This window comes from Cyanistes caeruleus, chromosome 3 (genome assembly GCF_971803275.1).
Source record: "Cyanistes caeruleus chromosome 3, bCyaCae1.hap1.1, whole genome shotgun sequence".
NCBI classification, from domain to species: domain Eukaryota; kingdom Metazoa; phylum Chordata; class Aves; order Passeriformes; family Paridae; genus Cyanistes; species Cyanistes caeruleus.
The window spans coordinates 47,828,682-47,851,986 of record NC_141703.1 but is presented as its reverse complement, the minus strand read 5'-3'; the positions used below and the strand labels follow the sequence as shown (position 1 = coordinate 47,851,986).

General features: G+C 36.6%; 1 long non-coding RNA gene across 3 annotated transcripts in view; it reads left to right on the top strand.

Moving 5' to 3' along the window:
* The window catches only part of LOC111926283 (uncharacterized), a 66,924-nt gene that overhangs the window by 14,228 nt on the left and 29,391 nt on the right, over nucleotides 1-23,305 (top strand). For 2 of the 3 annotated variants that reach the window (XR_015284517.1, XR_002862828.2), the window contains exons 2-4: nucleotides 19,000-19,150; nucleotides 20,448-20,603; nucleotides 21,897-22,022. This is a non-coding gene — a long non-coding RNA (uncharacterized LOC111926283). Of the gene's footprint in view, nucleotides 1-17,163; nucleotides 17,222-18,999; nucleotides 19,151-20,447; nucleotides 20,604-21,896; nucleotides 22,023-23,305 lie in introns of all 3 variants that reach the window. The other variant, XR_015284518.1, reaches the window with a different exon arrangement.

Here is a 23,305-nt window from a genome sequence, read left to right as displayed (position 1 = left end):
GTGTTTCCCCCACTATTTGAACCGAGCTATTATTAAGGGATTGAAGTTTTCTGGTGAATGAAGAAGTCCAACTGCTTTTCATGACAAAGTTGGTAATTAGAAGGCCAATTTAATGGTGAATCAGGCAGAAATATTCAAACCATGACAAATTACTTTAATAATACAGCTTGCAATGCTTGAACAGAAATAAATTTCACTTCAGAAACTCTCGCCTTTTTCTGCCTGCCTGGAAGATGAAACTGTCCAGGAGGTATTTTGTACCCTTTATTCAGTAAAGCTTTTACTAGAACTTAAGCAGGCCAAATAGCTTGCAAATGCAGAAACATTATTCAAGTTCTTATGATTTTTTTTACCTGAAGGTAAGCTGTGTTGAGAATTCTATATAAGTCGAAGATTTATTTTTTTTACATCCTGCTTAAACACTGCAATAGTGTTTTATTGTTTTATCTCTGACTTGAAGCATTAGCAATAGTCTGCATTGGCTTCAAAACTGAAAGCTAATTTCAGTGTTTGTCATAAGTTTGTTAAGGCCACATGCATTCCACAGTTTGAAAAATTTCATTATTCTGTCCATGCTGGGGCTTCGTAATTGGATAGTAAGGATGTTCAAAGACTAATTTAGTGAATTGCACAATATTTTAAATGGAATTATGCAGGTTTATGGGGCCTCAGGGGATTGAGCTAGGAGCCTCTTGAGAAAATCTGTTTATCAGTAAATGATATTAGCAGCTTTCACCTAGCTTTTGTCTTCATTAAATTGCTGCTCTTCCAATTGAGGGTCACATCTGAGGACTGCTTTGATAATTTGTCATTATTGTCTTGTTTATTGGAGCATAAAGTTGATACAGCAAAGGTTGTGCAGTTTATATACAATGTGCAAAGAAGTTTTACCTACCAGCTCTGCCAATCTTTTATCATAGAAAAACATGTCAGGACACAAGAAATTGTAACTTGTGCAGTATTCTAATATATTCTAAATCATCACATCCCCTGTATTTAATTTCCTAATATTTTCTAATTGCGTGCAACATTTTATATTCCAGGTTATATAAGATTGTGTTTTCTTTCCTTCTGTCATTTTTAAATGATGGTCTGAAATACTTCTTTTTTTAAAAGGAGCTTTTTTTTTTCCTGTTCACTGCCCCATTTTCAATACTCTGGATTTACCATGATGTAAATATGGCCAAGGTTTGTCCCATCTATTGAATTTAATTTCCCATAAAATAGTGTATTCAGCAGACTCGGTCCATATTTTAAAGCACCAAGGCCCCATTTACATTATTTTTTACAGTATAGAATTTAAGTAAAAAGCCATTTCAATGCTTCTATTTATGGGAAGAATAATTGTAGATACTGGCTGTATCATCCAATCATTTGTTTCCTTTCATGTTACCAGCACCAGAGAAAAATTGTAATTTCTCTGGCAGTAACTATAGGTGAGATGCATCAATGCTATAGTCTATATAGATTGAGAGACTATTGCTCAGCCTCAGACATGTGTCTTCAGGCCTACTGTCAGTGAATTATACACCCTTTCAAATTTTATTTATGTGTAGGCATCATATACATTTTATAACATGTATGAATTAGGCTTATTTAAAGCACTTGAAAAGGCTTGGCAGTATTGCTGCATTTTTTACGATTAAATTATTCTGCTGCCTAATGTGAGAGTGCAAGAGCCCTCTTCATGTTATATTTTATACTAGTTTCACAAGAAAAACTGAAACTTCTGAACTGAAAATTATGCAAGTTTCTACCTAAAGCACTTAAATGTGGGATAATTTAGGGTTTTTTTTTTCCTTGTTTTTAGAACCAGTCATTACAAAAACAACAAAAGAAATATGTATTTTTTAATTGTTTTTCTTTTTAATTACAAAGAAGGTACAATCTTGACAAGGAATAATCTTCATTAGTAGTTGCCTACACCCACATCAAATGAAACCCTTCATACTAATTTTTTTTTCTTCTTAGGAACTTGTGCCTGGAAATTTATTTCAATATCTAAACAGATTTTATTGATTCATGAGATTTAACGGTTCAAAGCAAAAGGCTTCAGCCTCAGTTTTACATTGTTGTGAAGGGGATTCGGATACTGAAGATCAGGGCAAAACCTTAGGCCTTACTCGTGATCCAAGTAGATCCTTCAGCTTTAAAGGTTAAGCTCAACTGGTCTGGAGACATTATGGAAAAATATCCTATGAGATTTCCTAGACAGAGTATCCCAAAGTACCACACCAGTCTGTAGGTCACACTTGTCATACACAAGTACACCCTGGCCACAAGCCACCACTTCATCCTTTCATCCTTTCTCTTTTTCTCTTATTTTTCCGTGCACTATTTTGCTTTTCTGCAGAATCACTGTTCCTTGAGACACTCACATTTTATATACCCATTTACCCTCTCAAATTCAATATGTTTTCCCAGCTTAATTTATCATACCTGTCAACCCTCTGCTATCTTTACCCTATTGGTTCCCTTCCCCCACCTACTCTGGATATTGGCCAGAAACCCCAACAACTTCCACAGAGTCAATGTGCAAATTTTAATACAGCCATAAAGGTGAAGATTGCAGCTCAGTGGTTGGACTCAATGGTTCAGAGGTCTTTTCTAATCCCAATTATTCTATGATTCTGCTCAAACCCTGCTACCTGGATTATATCAGTATAATCCAGTATAATCAGTATAAAAATTAATAATTTTAATTGTTTTATGTGCTCCTGTGCATGATTTTATGTCTTTAAACATTTGCTGATTTTGGCTCCTTGCTTGATCTTTTCATGTCCTGTTCTCGTGCTGCTACAGAATGAGCCTGAGAAAGTGAGGGTTTAAACTACAGCTACAAGTTCTATCTTCCTTTTCTGAGTAGGAAAACCTCTTGTTATTGACAAAACGTAAATAGCAACCCTACTGTGGATGTGAGATCCTGAAGATGTAATCTGGTACCAATTCAATAAAAAAAACTTATGGGAAAATGCAATGGTTCCATTGTTCTTTTATTTGGAGGAGAGTAAAACCAGTTCAGGCAGCTCACAATTTTATGTTTTCAAAGAGAACTGTCTCTCTCCGGTGACTACAAGAGGAACTGCATTGCATGCACTTTTACTAAGTAGCCTCTATAAAACCTTTAGTAAGGGGTTATCTGGTCCAGATCCTGTTTATTGTTTCTGCAGCTTTTCCTTTCTTCTGAGATCAGAAGAGCTCCTTCTCTAGTTTTCTGTCTTAGTGAGGAATCAGCTTTAGAAAATGCAAAAACAAAACAGTCCTGTTGCTCAATGACTGTTTACGTGCTATGCAGCAAGAGTCGTATAAATGACTTCAAGCATGACAACCTAGAGAAAGGTAATCTCCCTCCATCTACTTTGATTTTTTGTTATCACTGGCAACAGGTTTCTTCTGCCTTATGTCTGAAGTGTGAAGTCATCAATTTTAAATGTTTCTGAATTTTGCACACTTGACTACAGCTGGGAAGGTCACAGAACCTGTTTGGTGTGAGTTCCCCAACCATCACAGTTTGAAGGTTTCTCCAGTTTGCTCTTAGAAGAAAAAAGACAGCCAGCTATTGTTCCCCTAAGGGACATATGGAATTCAGGGTAAAGAGTAAGATGGTGGTCTCAGGTAGTCTCAGTCACTTCTTGGTGAAGATGCCTAACTCTAGGAAAGGACAGGATTTCAAATATTTCTTTCCGTTTCATGCTTCCCATTGGTTATTTCAGGCATTAAACAATTTTCCTTTTTCCACTTAGCAATATGCCGCTCTTGTGCATCCTAATCTTGGATGCTAAGCTTTTCCCACCCCATTGTGAAAAAAACATTGGACCATAATTTGATTTTGTGACTCTTATGCAGGGAGACAACATATAAAAAGTAAGGATGGCATCACTGAACATCATGGCTTTGCAATTCTTTTCCAGATCTGCTCCTCACTGAACACATGGCATGCCAGGGACTCCCGCAGATTCAGAAACTGAGTCAAATCTTTGTTACCACAAGGGATATTTGTCACCTATGATGCTTTAAATAACACCTAAGGCATCCATACATAAACAAAAACCATGACTAAAGTTTCTGTAGGAACTCCCTGAGTGGCCTTGAGACAGCTGGCACTTATGCCAGGAGTAATGTAGTTATGGCAGAAGGGAGTCCAAATCAACCTGGGGCAAATTTCTATCATGTAGGTTGTCCTGAGCCCTGTGCTGCTGCAGAAATCAATGTAAGCCTGTCTTCTTTGCCTGCAGCTTTTTTGAGAGGATGCTCACGCAATTTTGGTAATGCATATGCATATGTTTTGTAAGGGTCAGAAACACGTGTGGGGCTTCAATGCAAATAATTTTCTTGTCTTATTATACAACTAAGCTGAAGTATACATTATGTTTGTTCTGCATGGGTGAAAACCATTTTGATATGAGGAATAAAGATTTTTAATAAAAAAGGAAGAAATATTAGACTGTCTGCAAATATTCTAAGCACCTGAATGTGAGGCATTGTAGTAATATGTTAGAAAAAACCCATAAAACCTCAACAACTGGTTTGAAAGAAAATTAAAATATTAAATAATTTAAATATGAGAGTGAGACTAAATATGTGTGACTATCATGGAATACAATGAAAAAGTATAAACTGATGGCTCCCAACTGCAGAGAGGGCAGCTAAGCCATTGCGAATACAAGGACACACACTCGTTTTCTGTGTTAATCTGCTCTGTGTTTACATACGTGTTTTTCAATTCTCGTGGGACATCAAAATGTTAATGATTTCCTATTTTTGTAAACAAATGGAAATACAGCCTTTCATGACAGCTGTTACTTCGAAAATGATCTAAAATATTTATGCATATTACAGATTTAAAAATATTCTCAGTGAAGGTGTTTCCCATTCTTGAGAAGGACTCTGACAATTAAATATAAAACCAAAAAGGCATCAGAACTATGCCTGTTATTGTTTAGTCCATAACAAAGACAGCTGTACATACCCTTACTGTGAGTGGCTTTTATCTGAGCAACCTTGCTTAGTAAAATTGGCCAATTTATCACCCCAGTGCCTGCAGCAGTGTGCACTACATGCAAGTGATTAGTTTGCCACTTCAGCTACCAGCTTCAATACACCTCAGAAACTTGCAGTCTGAATGAAATGGGTCAGCATGGAGCTTAAACTAACTCTCAGGCACCAGGTGGCCCAGGGGGACTGGTGCCTCCAGCCTATCTCAGCAGGAGTTGAGGCCTTTAACAAGGTTGAAGGTTGCTCTGCCCAACAACCCAGAAAAGAAGCTCTGATGCACTCTGGCATAAGAGGTAGAAGATATGAAGTTAGGCCCCTACATGAGATTCCACATGGTCCGCTGACCTCCTGCATTTATCTGTTTTCTCCTCCTATAACTAATGAAAAGAGCCATGTCTCTAAGTTAAACATTGCCTAGAAGAATGAATACAAGCTACTGATTGTGATTTTTGCACTTAATCCCACAAACCCCAGGAATTTGATAGATCTGAAGACCACAGTTGCTTTTGAGTCTTGCCCACTGTTCAGGCTGGCTGGGGAAACTTGCACTTCCAACACTTGCTGAGTCAATATGAGCTGAAGATTTCAATCTCCAAGGCTTTAACACCCAATTCAATTACATAATGCAAAACAATGTATAACCATAATTTTTAGGATGCAGCCAGTCTTATCTGAGCTGAATAAATTCTTTACAAGTCATTGTACTTTTACAAGCCCAAGACAAAAGTTCAAAGAAGGCTTTGCTCTTCCAGAGTACAAAAAAACTAAATACTTGGAATAATAATTCTGGTTGCCTTTGAGGGGTAACAGTGGAAGGTCTCCTTGAATCTGATAGCACCAGTAGTTAGACTGTACACAGCTGGAAAGAAAAGATAGAAAAACAGAATTTTGATCTCTAGCTTCTAAATAAACAGAAATGAAAAAAGTATTGTGTGTAATTTTGGCCAGTGAGTCAATAGAAGAAAAAGGGAACCTCACTTTATCTGAAACTGCGATAGGCTTAGAGTTAATAACCATTTAATTTCAATTTTAAGCCCCAAACAAACAGCAGAATATAAATCTTTTGACTGTAGCTTGAATGCTTATCCAACATGCTGTAGCCACACCCATATTTTGCTGGCAGCATAGGAAACTTGGACTTGGATCTTCAGATGCTCTGCTGGGCTCCTAAATTCTAGGCACTGCTCAGATGTTTGCTTGGCATCTTGTGCAAGCTTCCTGCCTGTTCACGATCAAGTGCTCTGAGTTTCACAGCATCTTTCTTACAGACACAATTTCAGTGAGGGGGTTTCCCAGCTGGTAATTGCAAGGTGCTTTGCAGCTTAGATTTCTGTTTGTAAGGGCACTCCTTTCTGTTCTTGGTGTGTGCGCATGTTGCTTAATTTGATTTCTTTCCATAGCAGCTGCCTGGATAATTTTTGGATAGTAAGCTAATACTGCAGGTTTGAATTTAGCCAGAAATTTCTGATACTGAAAGCTTTATATATATTTTTTTTTTTTTTTGTCATCATAAACAATAAATCTTACAACGAATTTCCTTAGATTCAAAGTTTCTTTGTGAGATGTTATATGTAAAATACTTGATTCTGTTGCAGATCTTTAATGTTTCCATGCTTAATTTCATTACAGTAGGAAATTTCTTTTGAATTCTGCTCTTTAGAAAAAGGAAGTTTTAGCCCCTTGAAGACCCAATAAATTACTAAAACAGGGCAATTTATGATCTTCATGCATCTCTGCAAAGAAAATTCTCCCTCCAGGTAGACTCAGTCTGTCTAAGATTCAAAGATATTAGAGGCAATTTTATGAAAGGGATCATTAATTATAAGACATGAAATTTTAATAGGAGGCTTCTTTTTCCTGATATCTTGCATGAGCCAAGATCAAAGTAACCTCCTGTATGTTGACCTAGTAAGCATGATAACTGAGCAGATCAGCTTCTCCGTCTGTCCTTTTTAACCTCAGAAAAATTACAAAAGTGATGTGTTTTAGGAAAAAGTGCATTTCAGTATCATACATGTAATCATAGGAGATAGAAAAATGCTGCTACGTGTTCCTGACAGTAGAGACCTGGGTCCAGCCAGGGATGTTTAAGTGCACTTGTCATGACCAGAACGAGTGTTCCGGGTGCCTTATCAAAGATGACCAAGACTTGCATGTTGTGTGGTGAGCTTGACAAGATGCCCGTCTGTATCTACTCCTTTATAACAAGGTCACTGGAAATGTTTTCCTTCTGTATAACATCAGATATAAGCCATGCTCTAGTCATCAATTAACCCCATTGTGATAATCCAAACTTAGCTGCTTTTTCTGAATCCTTGTGCTCAAATACATGGTTGTTTTACATCAAGGCTGAGGCCAGAAGGGATTCATATCACTCTGCATCAATGATCTCTCTTCATTATTGGCTGCTCCTTCCATCTTTATGTCATCTGAAAACTTTATTAGTGATGATTTAATATTTTATTCCAGGTCATTGATAAAAATGTTAAGTAGAAATAAACCCACTGGAATTTAGCTAAAAATGCACCCAATCAACAATGATTAGTCATTTACAATTACATCTGGAGAGCTAGCAATTAAACTGGTTTTAATCTATTTAAATGGTGCTATATAACATCCTGTTCTAATTTCATTATCAAAATGTCACAAGTCACCAAGTCAAATGTCTCACAGGAGTTTTAGTGTATTATATTCACCCAATTACCTTTAGTAACTAAACTTCTAATCACATTACAGAATCAAGACCAAATTTCCAAGAGCTTGTATTGATTTGCATTAATTGTATTATTGTGCTTTAACTCTTTTTTAATAAAGTTGAATATAATCTGTTACTTTGCACAGAACAATAAGTCTGTTATTATCTTAGACTTTTATTTTAGGTTTTCATCTATGAATTTTTATTTTCAAAGTAGTTTAAGAACTACTGAAAAGAAAGCACCTATGTCTCAGGGAGATGCTCCTTTAGAAATACTCTATTTTTTGCATGCCAGTCACCTGTTGATTTATTGTTGATTAATACTGGTATCTTTGTTTTAATGGATTTGCTGTAGCACTTGAAGCTGTTTCATCATCCTCTAAAGAGGCTCTATCACCTGTTTTTTTGTGGATGCTAGCTTTGGAGCAGGCAGCAGGGAGCCTGCAGAAATTGCAGGCCGCATAGCTTTCTCAAGTCCAGCCTGAGAAAGTAGCCTGGGAAGTTTTAAGGAGGTTTCAAAACTATTCTCAGAGACAGAAAACAGCCTTACCAGGTGTTGTTTTCTGTCTCTTGTTTTCTTTGCAGGAGAAAGTCAGGGGGTGGTGTGCCCCACTGACTGATGGGGCAGTAGTAATACTGCAGCAGTAGATACTACTGATGGCAATGTAGTAATTTGCTAACCAATGAGTTTCCTTTCTGTACTTTTCACGTATCAGTCTATAAAACAGAGCAGAAGTAATAAACTAAGAGATATTCTCCTAATCGACTCCTTAGATAGTCTATGTCACTTACTCCCAGCCATTCCTAATAGAGCAACATTTTTTTCTCATCTATAAAAAGACTTGCTTGTTAAATGTTTCTGCCTTTTCTGTGTTACTACTCACAATGTATAGTACCAGTCAAGTACTTTGTTAGAATTTCTATTGTTGGTTCATTTCAAGAGTTGCTTTCTGTTATATTTAATTCTACTTGTCACAGTTTTTCATTGTGTTCTTTTACTTTCCTTATCCAGTTCCTTGAGTTTCTAAATTTTCATGTACATTCAGCTAATATCAAATTCTTTTTACTTGTGTTATACAGTGATAATCTGTACCTTGAAGTTAGTATATCTCACAAGCACTTAATATTTTGATACTGGTAAACAAAGTTTATGGAGAAACACTAACATTCATATTTAAAACTGCAACTCATTTCCACCATGGATGTTTGATTTTGGTATTCATTCTCAAATGTAAAATAAATATAAATATATTCTATATTCTATATTCTATATTCTATATTCTATATTCTATATTCTGTATTCTATATTCTATATTCTATAATCTATATTCTATTTCATATTTTATATTCTATATTCCATATTCTATATTCTATATTCTATATATATATATATTATATATATGCTTCCTGGTGCTGAATGCAGTCTTCATCTGAAGTAGAATTTCCAATCAGATTTTAAGAAAAATAAACACATGGTTAATAAATCATGAGATCTTAAATATCTGTCTTCTTCAGAATAATAATAAAAAAGCTAAGATTTGCTTTTCCTGAGAAGGAAAAGAATGGGAAAGAGAGAATGCAGGATTCATATGTATGATATCAAAGCACAAGACTGATATTCCTCTGAGGAAATGTTGACTTGTCTATAAATTGACAATTCCTCAGGACACAGAAGTCCTCTCTTGCTGAGGTCGGCATGAGGTGAAGGAAACTAAAGCACTAAAGGCAGCACTTCAGGGATCTATTTAATTTGGAATGAGTATCTGGATTGTTAGTATGGAGGTGGGACTGAGCAGGCTGAGGTACACCTTGGGGAGGGCTTGCAGGGATGCAGGAGCTGAGTACTGGAGGCTGAAGAACATTTTGCTTCTGCAAGCCACCTGTACTCCAGTACTGGTCAGGACAGCTGCTGTCATGCATATGATACCATATTCCAGATGGCAATAAGGGGCAAGACAAAAGCAAGGACCCTTTGTTCTATTTATTCATTTATCTTTGAAAGCGACTTATTTCTTCAACAGCAATGATCCCTCAAATAGAAACGTCTAATAAGAATAGCAGGATAAACCCAGGAACAGGCTCATAGACAAGAAGTTACTCATGCCAGAATTACCTCAGGTTGCCCAGCCTGGTAACTCTCTTGCTTAGCCTAACTGGGATAAAGGGAGTTGGGTTGGCATCTCCTACAATCTGCATCCTCCAGGAGGATGAAATAATGTCAGGGAGAGTGCTTAGATAATAGCATTCTGCTCTCACAACTTGGTTTCTTTCTTCTCTCCTTTTATTGCTTTTCATAAAAACACTGAACACTTTTCTGCAGAGCAGCAGTGCATCTGAAGAAGGCCAGTTGTTTCCCTTCCCACATACACCTGGCACATACAGGGTGTGAGCCTGCACACTGTAAGGCCAAACATGTTAAATCGTGGTCTACCAGTTTCTGTACAAGTACTGTAAGAACTAAATAATTAATTAATTAAAGGGATAAACTACTTTTTACGAAACACAATGACTGTGGATTTCAGTGTTGCTACTGCAACACATCAGATGTGATCCAATATTTAACATGTCAAGCCTAGCATGGGACTTAAGCAGAGGAAACTCAGCTGGTTATGTCTCAATTGGCTTTATGATGCCTGGAGGTGTAGCCATGTCCAGGCAACAGACTTTAGTCACTCAAATAAATTTTATAGCCAAACCAGAGGCACACTTAGTGCCTCTAAAATATGTGATGATCTCTAAGATGTGTGATGCACAAAAGCCTACAGACTTCTGTGGTGTCTCTAGGCTTTTGTGCATCACACTCCACTTCTGAGACCAGGCACCCAAGCCTTTATTTGTCTTCCAGTGCTGCTAATACTGCATCCAGTGTATCCCCAGCCATGCTCAGCCTCTAAAAGAAAAGCTGCCAGCATTTGCTCAGCAGATGCTTTTGCTGAGTTTGCTGTAAGTGGGTCCTCCAGAGTATTGTACAGCTTTTTCCAAGTGTAATAATTAGGATTCTTTGGACCAGTAGGACAAGCTGATTGCCATTAGCAGTGCCTTTTTCTATTACCACATGTGCACTAGTGTTTGTTTTTGTTATTGTAAAAGTAAAGTATGACTGCATTTTCCTCTTTTCCTTTTGATCCTAACGCTCAGTTTGCCCCTGAACTTGTGATATCTCCCCTCCATTTCACAGTGTTTGATCTAGCTATCTAAAATCAGGGAACAGATAGGATATCAGCATCCATGTTAAGAATCTAAATGGGAGAGCAAAGACTTCTCCTTTGCCTCAGTTTCACCACTTCAGCAGAATAACAAGTGAGTTCATAGTGAAGGATGTGATTCAAGCTATAGCAGATCTTAGTTTCCATAAATCCCTTATGGTCCTGCCTTGTGTTGAATTTCCATCCCTTGGAAGCAAAGGTGCAATTGAGGCTGCTGTAGCTCCTTAGGCTTCCTCTTGATACACAGCAGTGCTACACAGCCAGGTGTGCAGCAAGAATCCTTGGGAACCAATTCTTTCAACCTTTACCACAGGTTCAAGCTCACCTGGGCTTTAGATACCCCATACTTTCATAATTTCTACATTTATACACAAATCACATAGGAACTAGAATAAAAGACTACTTTGTAATCTTCTCATCTATCTGGCAGCATGGTGCACAATTCATCACTACAGCATCCTCCTCCTGTTGCCTCATTCTGTGTTCAGAAAGTGCTTGAAGGCCTTTCATGTCTAGGTGACTTAATATGATATTGATTTCTATTTTCCATAGAATTTACTAAACTTATTGTTGTTTTTCTTTGTCAGTGTTATTAACAGCAACAAAGGAATGTTACCTCCTGGTTACCATCTGTCAGAGAAAATAAGCTATTCACACTTCTTGTTAAGCATGACACGATAATAATATTTTTAAAAACTATTATTTTTTCTGGTTTTATTTTTTTATATTTCTGAGAACATCTGCCCTTCCCCATACTTTATATTACTGTATCTTTCTCATGCTTATTTTTTTACAGCAAATAAGTTCTTTATAATCTGAAGTATTTGCATCAAGTAAAAAGATAAGCTGTTATTAACTTTCTATTCAAATAAAACTCATGAAATCAACACAACGCTAATCAAAAGAGGTGAAGGTAAACAGATAATTTTGTTAGATGGTCAAAAAGATATTTTTTAGTAAGTACTAGGAAAGAACATTTAGAGATCTCTCTAGACATCTTTGAAGAGAGATAAATGAACAGATTTCCTTCTTATATAGAAAATTTTTAAAAAGGATGGATTTAATAAAATACTAGTACGTACAAGTATGATTACATGATATAAACTGTAAATGATGACAAAGCAAATTACCTCATTCCCAAAGAGATGGTCATCACTATATTGATATTTTTCTTATATGACTATGTCTCAAAGAGCAGGAAAATTAACACTGAAGAATTTTTTTTCTCACAGGTGTTGAATTTAAAGGTGATTCCTTCCACACAGTGATGAACTGAGCAAAAGGTTTAAATACAGTGTAAGAGTCAGGCCTTTCTTCTGACTTTGCCTGGGCAGAAAATGGACTGGTGCAGCCTAAGCACATGGTTTACAGGGAATTCACATAACCTGAACTGCTGCAGACGTCTATGCTGGAGCTTATTGTCTGACCTCCTTTTCTGTTCCTGAAAAGGAAGAGGTGTTTCTAAGGAGAGAATGATTCATACCCTCACAAAGTAGGCCATGGAGATAGGGGAGAGAAACCGTATCCCAAACCAAGTCATTTTCCATTAACTCCATGACTATGGTGGATACAGATATTTCTGCTGCAGATGTACAGAGCCAGCGGACCTTCATGCCCCTCATGTTTAGGGGAGGGTGACACTAATAATTTTTTAAGAAAACCAGGTGAAAACCCATGTGTGTTCCTTTGAGTGTATATCTCTGCCTCATAGGTAAGTTCTGACACCATTTCTATGCCTCCACACTCCTTCCACATTTTCCATTCTGACAAGTTTCCATGCTTATCCATTGTTCTTATTCTCATTTGGGTATTTCTCTGACCTTTCTGAAGACATCTACTCCTCTGCTTTGCAGTGGCCAATTTATACTTCCACAATTCATAGGACAGAATTCATCTCACAAAATTTCACTGGTGTCTGTTTTACTCACTGTTTTTCTTTTTATATCCTATTTTTTCTCCTTAACTGTTAATATCTTGTAGCAACATGAGGGGAAAACTGAATGGTGAAGTAGAAAGAAAAGTGAAGAGACATGTAGTAATATTTTTAAACTGCATAAAGATGTTGAAAGAGGTCAGGATTAATGGGCTTAAATTAATGAGGTTCCAGTTAGACATCTGGGAAACATTCCTAGCAGTAAAGTTGTAGATTAAGTTGCTTGGGGAGGCCGCAAGAGCTCCATCAATGGAAGTTTTTAAGAACAGGTTGAGCAAAGCTCTGCCGAGATTGGTGCTCTTATAACTGAACCTGCCCTGAGGAGTCTATTAAATTTTCATGAATTATGGTCACCACTCACAAGAGTTATATTAATACCACAAGAGTGTCATGATGCAAAAGACACACTGTGGCAGAAGGCAGCAGAGGCTTATCACGAGGTGATACTACTGCACTGCTGAAGTAAGGCTTTGCTTTCTCCTCCTTGCCTTCCACCTACTTTCTCTCTTTTTCCAAAAAGAAATGGGAGCGCAGTGCCACCCCTGAGAGTGTGGGGTTGGGGAGGAGGGATGTGCTGCCCAGAAGGGTGAGGGATGAAGCTCATCAGTGTTTTACACATGCTCTTCCTTACTGGCTTCTTTCTTCCCCTCTGTTCACTCCGGCCATATTTCAGTCAGAAGTCTTACCAGATAGAGATGCATGTTCCTGCCAAATCCTTTATTTGCTGACAGGATGAGAACTTTGCTATCTCTGCCACAGGAATCCTGAGCCTAAGGTTTACAAGAAAGAGTGAGACTTTGAAAAACTTCCTCTCTCTGAACACAGATGGTACCAGGACCTTGGTACCCTTCAGTAGAATCCTTGCTTTTTGTTTCCTCCTCCTTCCCATCTGATTTGCACTCCTTCAGGTTTTTTCTTGATTCACTTCTTCTGCCCCTCCTTCTTCTTGTTTACCTCCTCATTTGCTAGTTACAATTTTTCTTGATCCATTTTTCCTCTTTGAATATCTCTTCTTATATCCAAAGCTAGGTTTTTTTCCTACTTTTATGTTTCCTCTTTGAGAAGTAAATTCTCTCATTCCAAATTAGACTAATCCAGAATAATTGAATTAAAGTAAGACCTATGTAAAACTGCACAGGTTTACTTTTGTTTATAAAAATAATTAAGAAAAAGGATCTTTGACTAAATTAAGTTTCACTGCCTGAATCATCTTCTTCGTCTGTCTACCATATCACTCTGGGACAAAAAATAACAGGCTTTATGTTTGCTTGTGTCATGTTGAAGTTCCAAAGCTGTCTTAGTTTTTTTCTAGGAAAACCTTTTCATTCAAAGTATGCAATATACTTAGTTCAATATCTGCCACCTCTTACATGGAATGATTATTCTATAATCAGAAGATGCATATCTAAGCTAAAATGTTCTTTCATAGAAAATATCTATGTCCATTGCCCTCTAAATTATTTTGTAGAACATGAAATAAATGATGCACAGGTAAACAAATGCATACACATACATTTGTATAATCTTTTTAATAAATGTACCTGTAGCTTGATGACTAATTAGAAGAAACAGAAGAAAAAGAATAAAGGCAAACACACATTATGAGAAAATACTGCAAGGTGGTCAGCTATCACTGGGCCTGTAAAACTGGGAGAAGGGGTAAATTAAATAGTGTGGAACCTGGGGATACTTATTAGGCCATCAGCAGGGAGCAAGATGGTGATGTCACACCTAGCAGAAGGAGGAAGACTCATGTAAAGTTGGATGAGATCCAGTTTGTGCTGTAGATTTATGCAGTTAATTTTGTCCCTTGGCTGCATTCTGATGAGCATTTCTCCCAGACATACACCAAGAAAATTGCTTGATTATAGCTGTGTTAATGGTAATCAGCATGCTAATGAGCACCAGAAGGTCGTTACAGAAAAGAGAGGTTCAAAGATGTATAACCTAGAGGAGAAGATGAAGTAAATCTTTAGGGAATGCAAGTGTCTTGTTTGTAGGTCATAGATTATTTGTTTTGGTCATTGTAGAGCACAGGGAGTTTAATTTAAAGACAGAAAAAGATTAAGCTTTTTGAAATTTAGGGGCAGCATAACTTAATTAAGTATATGCCTGTGAAGTAGACAGCAAACAGCACTGGATTGTTTTTGTTCTATTCTAATGTGTTCCTTGATAGAGATTATACAAGTGCAGTTTATGTCTTTCATGACGTGACTCTAACATTTATTCATGCTTAATATAAAATCAGAATAACACTTACAGCATTTTGTATTTTGCTAATGACACAGAGTAAAAGAGGAAAGGGTTTGCAGGAAGAAATCCAGAGCAAGCACGTCAAAATATAAAGTGAACATTAAAAGGCAGTGAAATCAGAGGAAAATGAAAATCTATCAATGTGTAAGAGATGCCAGTGAGATAAAAGAAACCATGCAAAATAGTAGTTATAAAATTAGTAAAAAAAGTTGAATATCAGTTGCATAAATATCATAGGGAGCATGTAAAATGCTAAGCTGGTAAATATCTTACTATTTAATTCAAGTTTCTAGTTCTGTTTCAAAAGGTTAATGTTCTCCCTATTAGAAAAGAACATTTGGATGGTTTTTCCAGAGAGAAAATGACACTAAGTAAGGATTACATATGTTTTAGGGGAAGTTTCAGGAAGAGGGAAATCTTACAGAAATACTGAAAGAGTAAGTTTAGGAGGTTTAACACCTCCTAGATTCTAGGCAGCCCAGATTTAGATGGAGATATAAAACAAAACAAAACAAAACAAACAAACAAAAAAACCCCAAACAACTATCCCCTGTATTAGCAATTAGTTGAAGTTCAAAGGAGAGCTGCAGCTCTCAGCTCCAGCAGGAAAAGTAGGACCAAAAATTTTAAAAGGACATTTGCATGTAGGTAGTTGAAAAGGACACACGAAGATTTTCTAGACCTCTAGAAGGAAAACACAACTCAAGCAAGCACTTCCACTCCAACCCTTTCTTCTTGGAGTTTCTTTGGACCCTTTATTTATGGGTCTCAGAAAGAAAAGGTCAATTATATGTTGAATCACAAACCAATCCTATCTTGAGCTGTGGGGAAAAATTCCCACAATTGCCACAGAAATTGGTAAACTGTTTTGGACAGCTAGAAACTGGCCACACCTCTGCAGAGAATCTGCATCTGTAATATCCAGTGCCTAAAGCTCAGATGCTACAACAAAAAGGCTTTAATCCCTTCCAAGAGCCATGTGTGGTTTAAAGGCTGTGAAATAATTCTAATCCTTATTCTAAAAATTATGTTTGCCTTGGAAGTCTCATGCTTATCTGTGCCACTAGTTAAAAGCACATATCAGCCTTACTAGATTATACCATTTCAAAGACCTGATGTGGTTATTTAGGTCTCCTTATAGTAAGCAGAGAGTAATTAGTACTTCCAGGGGGTGGACTCACCTAAAGTGAGACAACAAGGTTACCAACACATGCAATCCATGTTTGAAATGCTCTGCTGCACTGAATCACCTGCAACAGGTTGGTAAAATAGGAGATGAGGGAGGTACAAGTCCTTTTGAAATGCTGTCTGGAGTCCTGGTGAGCACCCCTAGGCATCTGATTTTCACATGGGCAACTGAATTGAGGTGCAACTGCTCAAGACAAGTTGTCTTCTAGGAACAACTATCTCCAATTTTAGATTGTAGAAGGTATTTTGCACCAGCTGTTTTCCTCTTAGGCCATTTAAAATAAAAGGGAAAATGCTTGAAGTGCATATTGTTTAAAAAAAAAATCTTCCCCAGAGTACTCTGGGCTCTGTTCCTGTGAGTACTTCTGAGTAAAAAACTGTGAGAAGGCTGAGTTTCCTCCATGTTTTCTTAAAATGCTTCCCTTCTGCTCAAACCAGAACAAAAATGGTGCAATAAAAAATTGCTCCAAAAACCCATGCAATATTGACTGTGGCATTTGTATAACCAGACATGTGGAACAGCAATGCCATTGATGACAAAATCTACAGAGTCAAGTGTGATGGCAAAATAATGTAAGAAATTTTGATACCAAAGCCATAGAATATAGAACAGGTGGGGGGTGATGGATATGGCATGTATATCTGGGTATGATCCCCAGACTGTTCTCAGAGAAAGGGACAAACAAAAAATGTGAATATATAGAGTGTGCCAAATAAGCAGAAAGTTGCATAAAATCAAGATGACTGATTGCAGTAATTGTTGGAGAATACTCACCCCACCTGGGGGGAAGTGCCTTGTGTCAAAGAGCTTAGTAAGGAGAGGTACAGACTCAACACAGAGGTGGATTCATGTGCATAAACTTGATCTGCTGGTGGTATTTTATCTCCCTTAGGGTATTTATGGCACTGCATCTATGTAGTTGCAGATAAGGCATGACAACTGTGGCAAAGGTAAGTCTGAGTGAGGCGCAGGTAAGGTGGTGATACATGACTGTGCTTCAGCTCTGGTACCTTATCTTGTAGAATAAAGAGTACTCTTAAGAAGGTGGAAGTCTGACACAGAGAACAGCTAAGGGCTAGGAGGAACTAAAACTAAGCAGCATTTTGTGAAGTTGAACCACAAATCTCAAAAGCTAGATTAGTTAATTAAATTGCATCGGTTTCATACATACAGACTACTCAGAAAAGCCCAAGTATCAGCACTCCCAACACAGGCATTTCAGGGAAGTGTCTGCATTTATAAGTTATTTTTAATTGTTCTGAACATAGCCAAGCCTAAAAAAAAAAAAAAAGAAGCCAAGGGGTTGAATTATTTCTTTAACAACTTTCTCAGATAATTTTCCTTTTTTACGCATAGTGTGTCCCCAAAGGAAAGTGTGAAGTTGAAATGTTGCACCTTCCTTCTAAAGACAGAATAATGGCTGAGTTTTTAATGTTTACTTCCTTTGGGAAATTGGACATGCTGGTAGGATTTGGCAATTTTCCACATACACAGGAAAACCTATTGTTACCTTTTAACAGTTGCCTTTTGGAATATAAGCTAATCAGCTCCTGAAGTATTCCATCATACACTGAATGCCTTATTAAGGGGTTTTCCAGAAAGGAAAATATCCAAAGACATGGAATTTGCAACAGGCAAAGTACTATTCTCTGAGTGGTCTTGGTGAATGCTACATGATGTAAATAGGAGTCCAAAAGAAAATTAAAGTGTGGAACTTCTTACGGGACTCTAATTAATTACGGATTACAAATTTAAAATGTTAATACAAATTTCAAAATTCAGTTTCTTTTCTCACTAGTCCCTAAGGAATTAGATAATTACTTTGAGCTAATGACCAAATTATTATTATTTAAACTGAAATGATATAGCTAAAAGAAGCAGTCTACAAAAAATACCCAAACTCGCCAAACCTAAAATTCAAGTCCAGTCAAAACACCTAAAGGATACATAGCATTTTAAAAGACAAAAATATTGACTCACTAAGAAATTACGAATCTAAATGGACTGTTAAAATATTTCCCAGAAGAAATATTTCCTTCCAGATTATGTGTATCAAAGCTGTAATTGTTTCTTGCAATAAACAAGGATAAAAATAGAAATAAAAACCTTCAAGACCAAGCTGCCCCTGGACACTGAAAGAACATTAATAATAGAGTAAAATGCCTGTGTGTACAAATTCTTCATCTAGACAGCACAAGCTGAGTATTATGAGATACTGTTTAAAGTAATTATTAAGGCATTTCATGCTTCCCACAAAAAACCCTAACTTTGCCCACTGTGATCTTCTCTATATTTTGATCAATTTCTCATAAAGATTTTATGGTCAGTTTCATGCATTTATAGTCATGAAGAGAAGGAAGCAGAAGATTAACTTTTCTGATGGCAAAAATATTAGCAGAATTCTATGTTGAGAAGAAAAGCACATAGAAAGGAAATGAAATGAAATTAAATTAAATTAAAACACTCAGAATTTACCTGATTTTAAATTAGGGCATAGGATTCTGGGCTCAGTTTAGTTGTCAATACACTGATATTCAATGCTGTTTGGGAGGCTCAGTGTTTTCCACCTTACCTCAAGCTGCTGCTCCACAGGACTACACACCTACTGCAAACACCTGTCACATCTGCCAGGACTATGCAGAAATGTGAGATAAATTTCTGATATCCAAAATACAGATAGATAGGTTCCTGTGAGATGGAAAAACTGGTTTTAACCTCTATATTTCAGGTTCAATTACTCAAACAAGGACATCTATTTTCATTTGAGGTGCTCCTGTGTAACTTATCCAACCTCCCAGTTCCTGTATGGACATTCCATAAGTCCTTGGTCAAATCTACCCAGTCCTGTGCAGACAGGAAGTTTCTGGAAGCAGCAGAAGGTAGGACCTTAGAAAAGGTTCAGAAAAGGACCTTTTTGATGATAAGAACATGGGGGGGAAAAGGTGTAAATATGTAAAATATTATTTAGAAAATATGAGATTATGACAATAAAAGTCAATAAAATAAGGAAAGGTAGAGAGAAAAAATATGGCCCATATCTGTTTGCTCAATGTCATAATGCAAGTGACAGAGGATGGTCAAAGGCATTAATAGGGATAGATCCCAAAACCTGACGGGAGGAGATGTACATGAAGAAACACTGTCCAAAAGTAAGACTGCTCAGGAGGGGATTTGATATCAAAAATATTTGGGCTTTGTACAGTAAAAATAGGAAAACACTTTCAGCTTGATGTGAATTCTGGGGGTTCAGGTGTTCTTCACTTGTCAAATGTAAGTTTGCAAACATATTTATCAATTCCCTCCTCCTCCAGACACACTGCTCATGCTCCTTCACAGAATTGTTACCTGGCAGTATAAGGTCAGCAGTTACTTCCTTTATCACATTCCTCAGGGAGGATCACTTGGCATATTTGAAAAGCTCACTTTAGATTAAGTTAATCTGGAAGATTTTCATTATTTTCATTAGTTTTAAAGTCATCCTAAAACAGTAACTGACATGTAGACTTCTTCTGAGCAGATAATTCTTGGAGGGCCCATCATGTGCTGCTGTTATGTGCCTTAAACCTACAGGCCAATAAAACTGGGGACAATTCTAAAAGCAGTAGTAATAAGCATGGGAGCTTATGTTAGAAGTAGCTTAAGTTGCATTTGGCATACAGCCATTCTCACATTTCTTCCTTTTTTGGCTGTTCTTACAGGCACTAGATATGGGAATAGGTGTGCATTTAGCCCCATAGAGTGTAGAATTGACTGTAGCAAGCTGTTTGTATTTGGTATTGTGTTTGGAAGTAATATTTTTGTGACATTATATACCACTGTATATTGCTGTGTTATTAAATGTAGTATACCATATAAATATGGTGTATTGCTTAGTAATAGCATTCTTATTGACCAAATATCTAAATTCAGCAGAAGTGTTGGTCTGTGCTGCAGGTTGTGTAGTGAAAAATTTGTTTGCCTGCTCTTATGAATCAGTCAGTTTCCATGTAAGTTTAAGTCTTCTGTTAGCAAGCCCCAGTGTTGCATATACAATGTCACTCTATTCCATTTCCAAGTTTCCTGGGAACTTAGCAGCAAATACATTCTCTCGTAGGATTTATGTGTGGCATGGGAAAATCTGCCCTTTCTTCCAAATAAATACGATATTTTCCTCTCCTTTTGTGCACTTCTTTTAAGCATTGTGGAAGTATGAACTTAAAGAAGAAAAGTTGACCCAACTTCTGAAATTTTAACCTCCATTTGCTACTTGTTTTCCATCTTTCAATGACAATAATTCACTTCATCAGTGAATCCCAATTCAGAAAAGTGCATGGAAGTCGTCTCCTGTGTCAGGTAAATACCTAACCTAAGAATTGAGAAGTCACTGTGAAATAGGACTCAGAACTAGAATATAAGGTTTCACCACCTAGCAAATGGTGCAAGGTTTTCTCTTCTGTTTTGGTTCCAGCCTTTCACTCTAAAAATACAGTTTATCCATTTCTTTGATCAAATGTCCCCAAGAATTCCAGGGACATCACAGACTTTATTTCTACACAACTACAAAAAGCACCTGCAAATCCAAGAAAATAAAATATAACCAGGAGCACTTTTCTCCTTTTTTATTCTTTCATTGTGTGCAGTGCCCTTAGGTTTTTTATCACTATATATGTAGATGTGGAAAGAAAAGCAGCTACTTTTGCACAGGTTCAGAGACCAGTTAAATTAAAATTGTTAGAGGTAATTTGTTGATCTTTTTTTACATTGTGTTTATATACTAGAAGCATGATCTCAGATCAGATATTTTAACATAATGTAATTCTGCAAAATATTGGTTTAGTCACAAAAAATTCTATAGAAGGAAGCGTATTGGATAAAATATCGCTTATGGTGTAATTTTAATTCTGAAATACCTTGCTAAGAGGGCTTATTTAAATAGGTTCTCCCTGAGATGAATATTTAGAAAAAATTCCTACAGGATGATTTATAGAAAAATTATATGAACAGAATGAAGGACAGAAGAATTTTATTAGAAAAGAGACTCATTTCCACAAAATATAAATTATACCTTTTAGAAACTATATTGAATTTTATTAATATTCTGCAGACAGCCTGCAGTGTTAATCTCCACCCCTACCTATAAGATTTTCATTATGAGGTACAAGGTGTATTTACCCTTTAACCAAATAATTTTTGAGTACTTCAATGCAGCCTTCACTGCAGTTTACATATCTTACAAAATATTTTCCTTTTGGAAGCACAGCTTATTTTATGGCATGATTCTACATAAAATCTTTGGTGAAACATTTACATGTATGTGAATATATATATATATGCTGTTACACATATGCATATGCATCTATGTAAATACAAGGTTTACACATATTGGTATTCAATTAACACTTATCACATATTTCTACCACGGGTATAAATTTTACTGTTTGTGCATTGCACATAGGATCTTTGGCACTTGTACATGTATTTTCTGACCTCAATTATTTAACCAGCCTGCCTGACACTGAATTCCTTTCTGCCTGTTTGGGACTCAATATATTGAGAAACATACTAACAAATAATTAAGTGGAGAGATTTAGATAATCAGTAATTTGTTTACAATTATTTATTCTTACTACTTTTCTCCCCCTACAGAACTCTTCCTTCCTTTGAAGCTCAAGAAATTATTTTAATTGTGGTGTTTTTTTTAGCAAGTAAGGCTAATCTCTGCATCAGTCATTCCAGAAATATGAAGATGTATTGTTTGCAAGGAAAAAGAAGGTATAGGGAGTTCCAATTGTATGTTCTGGGAGATTTCTTAGAAACAGTGATCCACAGCGGTAACCGTGTGAATGCGGAAGACAGTCTCCACTCCACAAAAGCCAGAAACTTTACATTTTTGTACAGGCAATATGTCTCCCTTCTAAAAGCTAAATATTTAGAATTCGTGTATCAATTGGAACTATTTTTTCAAAACTCCAGACCAAAACAAAATAAAATTAAGGGTGTGTAAAAATTGAATCAAATACAGAATGTGTCAGAAATTATTTTGTTTTGTCTGCATAATAAATTTGTAAATGTGGCTAATAAAACCTCTCTATGGAAAAATATAACATAAATATACTTAGAAAGTTCTAGATATACTTCCTCAATGACATACATAAATTATTTCCCTTTCTTCTTCAGCATATGCATTTTATTATAGCATCCCTAATCAGCCCATTATACCAACATGTATACATTGATTTTCTGTACATTATAACTTGCTTCTAGCTCTCTAGAACTGCTTTGTCCTACTATGGTGAAACTATTTGTTCAGTTTTATATGCTGTTAGCCATAAAATGAATTAATCCTGAAAAGAGAATCCTTGCAATAAACCATGAATCATTTAATAGCCCTGTTTGTTGTACAGTGGGGATCTGATTCTGGCCTCATTGCCAAGCTTGAGTAAATGCTCAAGGGAGTTCTGGAGACAACAGAGCACTACAGAACTGTCCTCTCCTGGACCATGACCTCCTTGGAGGTCTCAATTAGTCCTTAGAACAAAAGGAGTTTATGTGGTTGTTGACCTACATGCTTCATGTGGTTTGTTTTGATGTTCATCCTCTCAAAACAGCCGGCAATGTCAAACACAGTGTGAGGGATTTTATGCCAGTCCCTCTGGAAGTTAGCTCTACAATACATAAAAGCACAATTTCCCCCTTGCCATGTTGTCCCTGTATTGCAGCCCTGTGGCCACTGAGACTGTTCACAGCAAGGGAGATGAGTACAGTGCTTTTCTGCAATAAAACAACCAGATAATATTGTCCTCATATCTTCTTGTTGTCCTTGAGATCTCAGTCCAACAGTTCCTCCAACAAATCTAATTGCAGTTGAAACAAATGATTGCTGTAAGAACTTTCCAGGCTAACTGTTCGGTTCTGTTCTGTTCTACTCCTATTCTATTCTATTCTATTCTATTCTATTCTATTCTATTCTATTCTATTCTATTCTATTCTATTCTATTCTATTCTATTCTATTCTATTCTATTCTATTCTATTCTATTCTATTCTATTCTATTCT